Source organism: Theropithecus gelada, chromosome 12, assembly GCF_003255815.1.
Source record: "Theropithecus gelada isolate Dixy chromosome 12, Tgel_1.0, whole genome shotgun sequence".
In the NCBI taxonomy this organism is placed as follows: domain Eukaryota; kingdom Metazoa; phylum Chordata; class Mammalia; order Primates; family Cercopithecidae; genus Theropithecus; species Theropithecus gelada.
The window spans coordinates 20,136,352-20,149,840 of NC_037680.1; the positions used below are offsets into that span (position 1 = coordinate 20,136,352).

At 35.9% G+C, this 13,489-nt stretch overlaps 1 protein-coding gene across 1 annotated transcript in view; it reads right to left on the reverse strand.

Annotated features, from left to right (window-relative positions):
* Nucleotides 1–13,489, reverse strand: part of LRP1B (LDL receptor related protein 1B) — a 1,963,100-nt gene that overhangs the window by 835,428 nt on the left and 1,114,183 nt on the right. The gene's annotated exons all lie outside the window — the stretch shown is intronic.

Consider the following 13,489-nt stretch of genomic DNA (forward strand, 5'->3'; position numbering starts at 1 on the left):
CAACTTACAGTATAATAATAATAAATAAATTTAAAAAAAAAAAAAAAAAAAAAGAAAATGTTCTGCATCCCAATACCATTCAAAATATATATATTTCCACATACACACACAGGCATGCATATCCCCTACATGGGTGCCCCAACAAAAGATGCATCACAGTGAGGGGCCAGACAGCAACAGGGGATGGGGCTGCTTGAGAGACAGTGCTGAGGAAAACCTCCCAGGGAGGTAACGTTTGGAGTGAACCTTGAAGGGAATGATTGAATCCAGGGAGAGGCATGTACAGGACAGTAAACAGAGTGTGGTAAAGGTCCTGAGGTGGCCAGGGTTGGCATGCTGGGGTAACTGTGAGAAGAGTGTGCATGAACAATGATGGAAGGGAAGGAGGGAAGGGGGCTAGGCAGAGAGGACAATGGAGGGGAGGAACAGTAGAAAGTGAGAACAGAGAAGCTGTCAGATGCCAGATCATGCTCAGCCTTCTAGGACACGGTGAGCGCTAAGAATTTATTTTGAGTGACAGGAAATCATTGGAAAGTTGTAAGTAGATTAACCAGACTAGATTTAAAATTAAAAAAAAAAAAAACACTCCCACTGTTGTGTTGAGAATAAACTATAGGGGAGTATATTAGTTGTACATTGATGTGTAACAGATTGCCCCCAAATTTATTGCTTAAAGCGATAGTAAACACTTGCTATGGACTGAATGTTTCTGTCCCTCACCAAAAAAAAAAACCTCGTATGGTGAAACCCTAATTAGATCCCAATGGTCTGGTACTAGAAGGTGAGGCCTTTGGGAGGTAATTAGGGGTAGATGAGGTCATGAGAGTAATTGCCATGATGGAATTGTGTCCTTATAAGAGGAAGAGGCCAGAGCTCTTTCTTTCCACCCCATGAGAACACTGTGAGAAGGAGGCTGCCTGCAAATCAGAAAGACAGCTCTCACCAGACACTGAATCTGCTGGCACCTTGTTGATGAACCTCCTACCTCTAGAATTGTGAACAATAAATATTTTCATTTAACCCAAACAAAATCCCCACATTTCTAAATTTTATATTTTTTGAGTTTTTGAAGCTTTAGTTTTGTATGATTTTTGAGATAAAACTTTAACTTCCTCCCAAGTGAATAGACCGTTATTTCAATTCCATTCTTTGAGTGTGCTTCTAGGGGTGTAATTAAAGTAGCTGGGATGGACTGAACTGGACTCATTATTTTAAGTACAGTTAATTATTAACTTGTTTTAAAGAGTGCCTTAAGGCCTTTAAAAAAATGTCTTTTAGTTTTTATTAGGACCGTGGTGTTTCTCTTTCTCAACTCTTATATTTCAAGTTTATACCTACGGTGTTTTAAGCTATGGTTTCTGATGATCTTGTTGGTCACAGTCTGGTTCGATCTGTATTCTAATTAGGAAATTCTCATTATTTATGATCACTGATGTTATATTTTTCAATTTCCCAGGACGGTTATCAATTTCTTTTTTAAAAATATCTTTTCAGTATTGTTATGGTCGCAAAGTAAAGTTGAATTATTTGCTTAACCTTATAATTAGTCCTTCGTTTCATTTATTATTTGACAGATGCATCCAATAAGAAGACAAACTCTTTGTGAACAACAACCCGATCTTTTCAAAAACTTTGCCTTCTATCTGACAGATATTTGGCAATTATATGATATTTTTGTAGGTAAATAGAAATCTTTATAAAAAAATAAGGATCAGGTTTATAGATAACCTTTAATCATATCATCCTGTACCATCTCTTTAAGTAAAAGGTTTGTTCTGATAATATAACACATAAACCAACTTTTTCTTTTTGTAAAGTGAAAACTCTCACTGCTACATTCATTTTTTGGTTAAAAAAATACAAAATTTGCTTATTGGAAGTAGAAAACTCTTAAATCTTTTTGCATCAAGTAAAACGCCTTTATGTGTAAACTGTGGTTGTTTAAAGCATCACAAGGGACTCACATATATTCATGGAAGTGCTGAACTATTTTTAATTGATTCTAATGCAAAGGAAAAGGGAAAGAGAGCAGTTTTAAAAATGATTTCCATCCTGTTCCTCAAATTCTTATTTGCATTAATGAATTATAAACATTCAGAGCTCGGCTTTGCTTAAGATGCAAAAAGCCACAAAAGAATAACAGTAAGAGTAAACCCAATAATCTACAAGATCACAACTTTACTTGAGTCCAAACAAAAGCTGAGGTCTCAAGACAGCAAAATGCATTGAAATGCAAAGAGTAACAGGCCTTTTGCAGGAAAAACAGAACACATAAAGTATTACTCCTTTGTCAGAGCATGGAAGAGGCGACTACCATAATAGCAGATTTTTTTAAAAAAAAGCTATAATTATAAAATATTCTTAAAACTGAGTGTGGTTTAATGTGAGAGTTTAGAATCCCTGGAAATACCCAACACAAAGAATTTTTTTCACTGAATTTACAAAAGAAAGACGGAAGGCAGAACAGGAAACCTGAGAGAGACCCCTGAGTGTCTCACAAACATGAAGCCCCATCCAATCCTGACTCTTCTCTCAAACACAGGAAAACCCCTAAACCACTGGGGAAGAGGAAGATCTTCCACCTCCCTGAAGCAAGACAGAAGTCCTGTGAAGTAGGTATAAACAAACAATCTGCCTCTAGAAAAGGAGCAGGGAACCATCTCTCCTCCAAAGGCAAAGTAAGCTGCAAAGACAAGTTATCATTGAAGCAAAAGTAAAAGGCAAAGGCCTATGTCCCTGAGGGAGGGGTAAGAAATTCCCCTGGTCTCGTACAAGCTTGTCATAGCAAGCAAGGCTAGTATATTGCTTGGAAATGGGTACAAAATGTTATTGCCACTGGTCCCAGACAAAAAGGTACAACACTCAGGGAAGAATAGGAGCAAAAGTTGTCTGACCCTAGAAGAGGGGCACAAAAATTGCTTGGACCCAAAATTCTACATTGATATATATAAAAAAAAAAAGACAATTGCTACCCTGGGGATGGGGCAGAAGATTATCTCCTGCCCCAAATCCCCCCAGATATAAGGGAGAATTTCACTGCCAGGGGAGGAGAAGGGCCCACCTTCAAAACCCAGACACACAGGACCTAAGACCAAGACGGGAACAAGAGAAAAGAGAACCTTTTTTGCACCCACCATGAATCTTCCACTTAGCAACAGGTCACAGCATTCCACTGTTGAGAGAAGGATAAGAGCGTGAGAGAGACTTTCCAGTGAGGCAGATATGCAGAAAATATTGAAAACTGAGGGATGAATAGACATATTCCAGGTCCCACCCTAAGCACAAGGTAGCATCTGTCCACCAAGGGAGGGATCTGAAAGCTTTGGTTCCGTAAAGGTAACTACAACAAAAACAAAACCCAAATCCAGCCTATTTGATTGGCCAAATCCTCAACACTAATAAACTGACATTAAATATGCTTTTTCTCCAGACATAAATTTTACTTATGTGAACCTCTAAAATAGGAAGGAGAGGATGGAGGGATACTTTTCATCTCAACTCTAGTAGATGCAGCTTCTGTGGTGCCTCTATGAGGACTTTGAACTGAGCTCTCTACAGTTGATTTTTTTTTTTTCCACGCGTGAAACTCACATCTCAGAATGTCTCACCTCTGGCTCACACTTGAGAAAGCTAAACACATTCTATAGGATAGTAGGCAGGATAGTGTTGGCTGATTTGCACTATGACTGTACTCCCAGAGTTTATTGGGGCAAAAGGCTCACAGTAATTTTGCAGACCAAAGGCAGACCACACAGGATGGAATTCTGGCATATAGATATCTTTGATCTAGTGCAACAAGTTTGTCTAGCTGGATACAGGGATTCAAACAGTAAGAGAAAGGACATTCAGAGAGGCAAAGTAACAAGCAAAAGCTTCATGTTCTTTGGTCAAAGGAAATGAAATTAAAAAGATTCAGCAGAAAGAAGACTTTCAAAAACCTTGGCAAGCACAGACACACTCAGACAGACACGTGTGTGTGCACACACATATACACACACATCTATACCCCTCAAGAGAGTTCATTTCAAAAGATCTACTAGGCTCACAAAGAGGCTGAAGTACAACAGGACTAGTTCAAATAAGATTCTCTTTATCTCCTTATCTCTCTTTACTACTCTTACCTCTTCCAATCAATGTTGAGAGAAGCTCAACATTGGACATCAGAAGCTAACTAGCAGGGACATACAGATATTCCACCCAAGAAAGTAAAAAATAAAAATAATTTTAAAAAAGCTAGCAAGCTGGGAGGGGTAGGAAAATAAATACAAGGAAGAGAAACAGAGAATGCAACAAATATACCCTCCTGTCTTCTCCAGGCTAGAGGCAGCACAAATAGGAAACAAGTAAGATTCAATGATGCATTGAGTTTAGAATTTTGATTTGTATGTATATATGGTGGACTATGCATTCTAATTACCAAATTGAGGTTGCATTTCTGACTTAAAATGACTGACAGTTCTGTCTACTACTTAGTGTAAATCAAAAGGATTGGGATTTGACCAAGTTTTGATCTGGAATGAGAAATATTACTGAGTTAATTTTAAAGGTCAGTGGGAGGTAAAAATGAAGTTATGCTTTAGTTATGTCAGAGTCACATTTTTAAACATACTGGTTACACAATGACTATTAATACTCCCTACAATATTCCCATAATAGTTAATGTCATGGGAATTTTCTCAGCATGTATTATGGGTATTGTCCAGTTTCACAATTTCAGGTAGTGTTTCCTACTTTGGTATCCCCAAAGTAAAGTCAGTCTAGACTAATCATATCGTATTGAGAAATTTGTTTAATTAACCTAAGCAATAGTATAAATAAAGTTCGTAATAGTATTCCTAAGTGAATGAAGAATTCCTAAGGGACTTCTGAAGTAGCAACTAAGAATTCCATAATGCCAAGTATGATAAAGTAAGTGGGTTGAATGTATTTATGTTAAGTCATGCTGAATATTGCTAATTTATTTAAGTATGTAAGAAAATTACCAATCAGAATGTTTATTAATGTAACAGTTATATATATAAAAATACAATAGTCTTCACTTAACCATGGTTTTACTTTCCATGGTTTCAGTTACTCTGTCAGCCACACTCTGAAAATACTAAATGGTAAATTCCAGAAGTAAACAACTCATAAGTTTTAAATTGCCTGTTGCTCTGAGTAACATTTTGAAACCTTGCACTGTCATTTCACTCAGTCCTGGTTAGCATGGGAACCATTCCTTTATCCTGCATATCCACACTCTATGTTAACTATCTGGTATTCACTTACTGGCCACCCAGGTTGTAAGATTGACAGACCACAAGAAGAGTGAGTATAGTAGAGTAAGAGCTCTTCTGAGCTCACATGTGTATATGCATATGGGTGTATTTTGCCAGGCTTGCATCTAATTATAATAGAGGTCAAATTTTGTACTCTTGGGCCTATACTTTATGTAAAATTATAAAAATCACTGTTGGGGACTGTAATCCCAGCACTTTGCGAGGTTGAGGCAGGTGGATCACCTGAGCCCAGGAGTTTGCAACTCCTGTTATAACAGTATATTTTTATAATTGTTCTATTTTATTGTCATTATTGTTATGAGCCTCTTACTGTGCCCGTTTATAACTTAAACTTTATCATAGGTATGTGTGCATAAGAAAAAACATGGTGTATAAATAGGGTTCAACACTATCCATGGTTTCAGGTATCCACTGAGGGTTTTTGAACTTACCTACCTCCAATAAAGGGTACTACCGTAGCTGTATGGGACTTTAGAGGTTACCATGTATTCTCACCTTCTCTCTTTCGACCTTCCCAGCAATCTAACTTTATAAGATAATAGACTTATTTACAGAAGTTTCTAGAGCTCTTTTGAGCTCACATGTGTATATGCATACAGGTGTATTTTGTGTTTGTCAATACTTGTGGATATGTACACATGCCTATTTTGGGTGAACATAAATAAAAGAAAGGACGTCTTCTCCTCTGTGTTTACTAGAACCCTCTAGCCACTACAGCCAATTCCATCTTTTTGTCATTTGATAGCTCTTGTAACCCAGATTTTAATCTCATGTCTTCTTTTCAGACAACAAAAAATACATATATTGGTTCAAATTATTTTTCAAACATCTCATGTAGTTCTGAAGAAATAGAAAATATGAGAAATAAATATTTACAAACTAAATGTGAAACTGAACATTGTTTTCAAGAATCAAATCTCAAGTAAATTCTATGAAAATATCTTATTCACAGTCAAGCAGAGTCAGTAAGTGCAAACAGGCTATATTCTTGACGCTCAGTGTGATAACAATATTCATTGATCTCAAGAGTTTCAAATGCTGACAAATCTCTTCTTTACAGTTTTAATTAGAATATATTGCGTGACTGACAAATGTACTAATTATTTCCTTTACTAGTTTGTCAGAGTATATATCTTAGAGTCTTAAGGCTTTTCTTCAAGAAAAAGTTCAGAGTTAAAGGCAGAAAAATAAGACTGATATCTACCTGAAATCCAATAACAAAGCGTAAAGGCTTGTTCTTAATTTAAAATGTTTTATAAGACTTTATCCTTTTTAAAGTTCATAAGAACACGCTAATGTAATTCATTAGTGTTATCTCAGCATGTTTGCTTCATTACTATGAAACTCAATCTTTATGAGAAATTCTAACAAAGATATATAATGCTGAAGATCATTGAAATCCAAGGATAAGAGGTGACTTAAAGGTGCAGAAAATGATAATCCTACTATAAGGTCAGTGTCATTCAGGTACAGATTACATCCTGTAATCTGTTGTGTGTGCCTGCCCTAGGGTTATTTAGAGTAGAGGCTAACCTATTTCTGGAGTTCTGAAGTGGGTCTTAAGCTGGTGATTGTATGTGTGCACATGTGTATGTGTGTGTCTGTGTGTCAGTAGTAGGATTTCTAACTAATAGAATGATAAATCAGGGAATAATTGATGAGCTATACATTTCAACCCATGATTGGAGGGACAGCTGATTATAAAATCCACAGGGCAGTTCTGAAGATGCTGGGGACAGGACTGAGCTGAAGAACAGGGCTTGGCCCTTCAATTGCCAAATAAGCAATCACATGGATATAGCACCATCCTTCCATAGTATATGAACAAATGAACTTTAAACACATCTTTTAGAGAATATGTTTGACAGGAAGAGACTGCTTCCCATTCTTCCTGGCTATTCTTCTCTTCATAATGTCATAAAAGAGAAACCTACCTTGGATCATGTCAAACTTATTCATTACTCTTTAACTTTATAGCTCCTAAAAGTGCCTTCATTTAAAGGAAGACCTCAGCTTTCCAGGTATTTACAGGAGCTATGAAATTAAAGAGTAATGTATAATTCTGAACAGGATCCAAGTGCCCTTCTGATATTATAAGGTGGAAACATGTGCACGTACTCCTTATGTCAATCAAATAGAACACACCTTCATAAATAAGGTCAGTACATCAGCATAGCAAGTGGGGAAGAGCACAGACTCTGCCAGTTTCCTATTGTTGCTGTAACAAATTGCCACAAACTTGGTGGCTTAAACAATATAAATTTATTCTTTGACAATTCTGAAGGTCAATATCCAGGATTGGTTTCACCGGGCTAAAGTCGGGGTGCTGGCAGAGCTGGTTCCTTCTGGGGACTCTCAAGAAGAGCCCATTTCTTTGCCCTTTCCAGCTTCTAGAAGCCACTTGCCTTTCTTGGCTCAGGGACCTTTCCTTGTATTATGCCAACCTCTTGCTTCCATAGTCACAACTCCTACTTCCTCCTTTGTCCTGCCCCCCCCCCATAAATTTCCCTGTGATTACATTTAGGGTATCTCCAGATAAATCAAGATAATTTCTGATGTCAAGATCCTCAACACATGCATAGTTACAGCTGTATGGGAGGAACAAGTTCTAACGTTCTCTAGCACTGCAGAGAGTGAACATGGTTAACACTAATTTGGTACGTTTTCAAAACACTACAAAGATTCTGAATGGTCACAACATAAAGAAATGATAAATGTTTGTGGTGATGAATAGGCTAATTTACCTGATTTGATCATTACTTGCTGTATCATGTATGTATATGTACAAGTATTACTTTGTAGCCTACAAATATGTACAATTATTATGTGTCAACAAAGTTTTTTTTAAAAAGCAGCATCTTCCTCCCACCAAAAATTCTTTCACTTAATCACACCTGCAAGTCCCCTTTTCCATACAAGGTAACAGTTAAAGGTTCTGGGGATGAGGACCTGGGTATTACTTGGAGGGCATTGTTCAGCATACCACAGACTCCAAAATCAGATCACAGGAACTTGCATATCAGTATCTCTGAGACAATGTTCCAAGGATCTCTCACATTTCTGTCCACCTTGGGAAAAGAGAAGCCAAGTGCCTTAGACTCTATTTTCAAGGATGTTAATAAGGTGTCCTTCGAAGATAGAGATTACATCTCTCTCTGAAGCAAAAGGCAGGTTTGCTTATAGGTTTAGAAGATGGAGAAAGTAACTTTTTCTGGAGCAATGAACAGGCATGCTTACTGTTAGAGAATAAAAAAAAAAAAAGGTGTTCCCTAAGCTCCAGACTCTTCTCTTGTAACAAGTGCCATGGTATGTGCAGGTGTCACCTTTGGGTTACCCTGTGGGTAATAAAGATCAGGATCCTGAAACAAAATTACGGATACTCTGGCTATTGTTATTGATCTTAGTAACAAACTGTATTTTGTCTCAGAAGTTTCATGTCTTCTGCCAGCATCCAAGAAAGTGTGTAGCAGGCTAATGTTTTAGCTTGCAAACATAATAAAATCTCAGCACTTTCACAGTTCTTGACAAGTGGTATCACCTACTAGCTATGTGACTTTAAGAAATGACTTCGCCTGTCTGAGTTTCAATTTCCAATCTATAAAATGGAGCTAATAATAATGCTGACCTCAGGGAGTTGTTGAGTGGATTGTACGGGACAATGAACATAAGGTGAGCAATACTGATACACAGTAAGTACTCATTAAATGTTCACTATTACTGCTGTCATTGATTTTATTATCACAAAATAAGGTGGTATAGTCTAAAATTAAAAAGACACATCTAGAGGACAAAATGTTTTGACAAACTTGCATCTAATTATAAAAGAGGTCTAATTTGTACTCTTGGGCCCATACTTTATGTAAAATTATAAAAATCACTGTTGGGGACTATAATCACAGCACTTTGTGAGGCTGAGGCAGGTGGATCACTTGAGCCCAGGAGTTTGCAACCAGCTGGGGCAACATGGTAAAAGGCTGTCACTACAAAAAAAAAAAAAAAAAAAAAAATTAGCTGAGCATGGTGGCACACACCTGTGATCCTAGCCACTCGAGAGGCTGAGGAGGGAAGATCACTTGTGTGCAGGGGGAGGAGTTTGCAGTGAGTCGTGATCACACCACTGTGCTCCAACCTGGGCAGAGTAAGACTCTGTTTAAAAAAAAAAAGAAAAGAAAAGAAAAGAATAACAGTTGGGAAGAACTGTACATAGAAATCTTATGTTCGCATTGTTTTACTTGCAGTATGACTTATGACTTGAAGTAGATGAATTGAATCTTAGTTCATCAATGCCACAACAAAAGAAGCAGCAAAATTATCACCCTTTTCAACCCACATTATCCCTGTATGTCTATTTTGAAAAAAAGCTTGGTAAAAAAAGGCTCTGTGTTATGTAAAACAGTGACCTCAAGTTCCCAGTTTAATTATGGGATCTATTGAAACTATAGTTTTTCTGTTAAAACTGCAAGCATTAATAACTTTCAAATCCAGGTAAAAATGCTTTGAATTCTTTTAAGTACTTTAAAAATATGAAATGATATGAAAGGTTATTTTAACATTTCTTCTATTTAAATATCTGTGTTTGAGTAGAATTAAGGTATACAGTATAAAAACAAGTACTGAACTAGTGGAATACATGTAACAATAAATTGAATAGTAAATTATCATTTTTATATTTTTTCCTTTGTGCTAAAATTATAATTCATATTACAATGAAAAATAAATCTTGGAAAAGATACCCAAGAAGATAAAAATGCATTCAGTCTTAGAAAGGGCATCTATCTTGTTCTGTTAGAGAAAGTAACAATTATACCTGGCAAGAATGGCTAAATTCTCTAATCATTTAATCTAATTTTGCCTCCTGTTGATACTCCTTTTATTTTCTAGCACAGTACCCTACTTTAGTTTCTGTATAGCACTTATCATTATCTTATTCATCTATGTGTTTACTTGCTTATTATTTCCTTTCCGCTGTTGGATATAAGCTAAATATGAAGCTTTATCCTCTTTACTGAAGCATTCCAATCACCTAGAACAGCACCTGGCCCCGATACGGCATTCACTTTTTATTGACTGAAAAATAATAAATCAAGTAATTAAGTTTTTAAAAAGGAAGAGTATGAATTTCACAAAAATTTTGACAAAAAATTCTAGGTACGTGAAAAAATACACATAGTAAATATCTTGTCCTTATGGAAGTTTATCTTTAATAAATCAGTAATATATTTTCATTTAGCAAATGAAATGAGATACATGTAAATATAACAAATGGACAATTTCCTTTCTCATTTATTTAACTGCTGTTTTCACCCACGAGATTCCTCAAACAAAGCCAACAGTATATGCAACATTTAGGGGCTTTTCAATAAACCTCTAGGAGAGAAAAAAAATCAAAGAATGAATAAAGGTGAATTTTTTTTTTGGAAATGCTGTTGGTTTTATTTCTTCAGAGGGAGAATCAGAGTTTACATAAAAGATGTCCAAGATATTTATATTTACAAACAGCAAACTCTTTATATCCTTGTACTTCAAACTATATAAATTTATCAACGTCTCAGAATTTCTATCAAACTTCTAAATCATTTGTCAAACTAAGCATTGCTTTGCAGTCTTCAGGTTCAATGGTAGACACTCTAAGTAAGTGAATACACATAGAATTTAATTTTTCTGATGCCAAGAATGACAAGTTTTCATTTGCCAAATCTAAGTCTCTGCTTTGACATGTTAATCTCATATTGTAATGTGTATCATTATTCTCTTTAATGGAAAGAAAAAAGATAAACTAATAAAAAGATATTAAGCTGTTCCTTCTGTAGAAAGACAAAAATGTTAAATATATTTCAGGTGTGAAAATTTGCAAAATGTTCTCATAACCTTCATACTGTCAAAGCAGTGCTGGACAGATGTGCCTTGCGGTCATTGTGGCTATTAGAGTTGATCTCTGTTGTGATGGGTGGAATGCAAAGAACCACCAATGTCCTTGATATTGTTCTCAAAGTTAGGATTATTAGCAGGAACATCAAGTCGTAGTATAGGAACTGACACAATTTAAAAGGAAACCAAGAACTCTCTCTGTTACATATTTTAGTCCTTCTTGAAAGTGTGTGTGTCGGCCGGGCATGGTGACTCATGCCTGTAATCCCAGCTCTTTGGGAGGCTGAGGCAGGCAGATCCCCTGAGGTCGGGGGTTTCAGTCCAACCTGGACAACATGGTGAAACCCCATCTCTAGTAAAAATACAAAAACAAGTTGGGTGTGGTGGTGCACACCTGCAATCCCAGCTACTCAGGAGGCTGAGGCAGGAGAATCACTTAAACTTCGGAGGCAGAGGTTGCAGTGAGTCGAGATTGCACCACTGCGCTCCAGCCTCAGTGACAGAGTGAGACTCTATCAAAAAATAATAATAATCATAATAATAAATGAAAGTGTCTGAGTCAAAAACAAAACAATGTAAATGTTATTTACATAGACAGAATGTGCAATTTCATTGTCCATCTAAAACTGTCAAGACCCTATCATCTGCTATCACATTAAGAGAAAAGTAGGAAGACAGCCTCTGTCACATCTAATTTAAAGTGAAAATCTTAACTTTATTTAGATACTCCTTCAGAATTTTAAATTATGGAGGATTTACATTGCCTTAATCAGTAAATTACAAGAAAGACAAAAACAGGGATGTTTTTATTTTAGATAGAAAGTATACTTTTTATCAGGTTTGATTTAAAGTAAAGTTGTGTTGAATGAAGAATATTCTCATGCTCTCATTTCCTCTAAAAGATTGGAGAGACCTCCATTTACTACCATCCACGCTGTAAATAATTTTAGTCTATCTCTCTGCTTTTATTTTCTCACATTTTCTCATCTCAATCAAGTTCTGATTCATTCTGCACCCAACAACCAGATTGATCCTCCTAAAATATCACTTTGTTCACATTATTCTTTGACTCGAAAGCATTTCCTTTTATTCCTTTGGGATTTTTTCCAAACTCCTTCACTTACATTCCAGGCCCTTTATTTTAGCGCCTTTCACTTTCCACTCTCTTCTGACATTATTACCTGCAAAGGAAACCTCCAGTAGCTTTCCATTTAGGTCCTCCACATCCTCTTTCTAGAGATTGTGCTTTTCTTTTTTTCTCATGGAATTTCTGGTTGCAGAAACGTCTCCTCTCTCTAACATTTCTCCATTAAGATTTAGCCCAAATACCATAGCCTGCCCAAGGAGTTCTCTGAGTATATCCACATAAAGATATCTCTTGCTTCCTGTGAATACTCATTACACAAGTATTCTCTATTGATCATATATATCTTTAAGACAGCTTCAAACTTATTAATTAAATGCTGCAATGCCTTTAAACTTTTTGTGTGCTTGTATCGTCTCTAAAGGTAGACTACAAACCCCTTGAAGGCAGAAGTCATTCCCTAAAATTCCTTTTATCTCCTGAGATATAGCTACCATGATGTCCTTCATAAAATAAGCACACAATTAATGTTCCTCAAATCATGTATTTCTAAAATATTCAAGAAGTAAGCAGACTTTATATATGAGGAAACAGGTCCAGAATCATTTGTTAACATGCCTAAAAATGATTGGCAGCCAGTGAAGATCTGGTTTGATTTATTATTTAAAATATTGCAATATTTTCTACTGATACCAAAGTTAACATTGTTTTGTTACTAGATTACTTGTTCCTAAGCCAAATAATTTATAAAATACATTGATTTTATTAAAATGTACATATATCTGTTTGCATGTATATAACTTTATATATGTACCTATAAATAAAAATAGGTATAAATGTATTAAGTTTCTCTGGAGATACTGATATTCCAAGGGCAACTCTAGAAAACTTCATTTCAGTGATGTGTAAAGTAAAAAATAAAATGCAAGAATTGTGAGGACAATGTGGACATTGATATTTTTCATGCATTTTGAGTGACATGATCAATAGTCTAATGAAAACCAACTGTTATGAAAGTCTCTGAAATCCTATTAAATTTTGCGTTCTACCGTACAGCACTGTAAACATATCAGTGCAAACTGACATTTCCCAGAAGATGGATAATAGTTCAATTTTAATCCTGATAATATTTAGAGTATAGGAGATGACAGCAAGTGCCATTTTATAATGAAGGTTTTAATACACTGGCATATGAAAACAGAGAAACAATGTTACTGAATACATAACATTAAAAAATATTTTTGAACCAACCAGAAGA